Source organism: Lycium ferocissimum, chromosome 3 (assembly GCF_029784015.1).
Source record: "Lycium ferocissimum isolate CSIRO_LF1 chromosome 3, AGI_CSIRO_Lferr_CH_V1, whole genome shotgun sequence".
NCBI classification, from domain to species: domain Eukaryota; kingdom Viridiplantae; phylum Streptophyta; class Magnoliopsida; order Solanales; family Solanaceae; genus Lycium; species Lycium ferocissimum.
In genome coordinates, this window is record NC_081344.1 from 70087570 (window position 1) to 70087828 (window position 259).

The window sequence follows — 259 nt, forward strand, 5'->3', positions numbered from 1 at the left end:
AATAGAAAATTCACAAAAAAATATATATATATATATATATATTTTCTTCTAATTTAGGTTTTAATAAATAAGCAAGTGATTTTCTATTTTTCTTAGCTTAATTTTATCTTAGTTTAGTTATTTAAAGTTCTTTTTTATATATATCACAAAAAAAAAAAAAAAGGGAAAGAAAAATTCTCAGAAAACAAAATACTCCCTCTTCCTCACGTCCTCTCTCCCCATTTTTTTTTTCTAACTACCCTCAAATCCCATCCTTTAT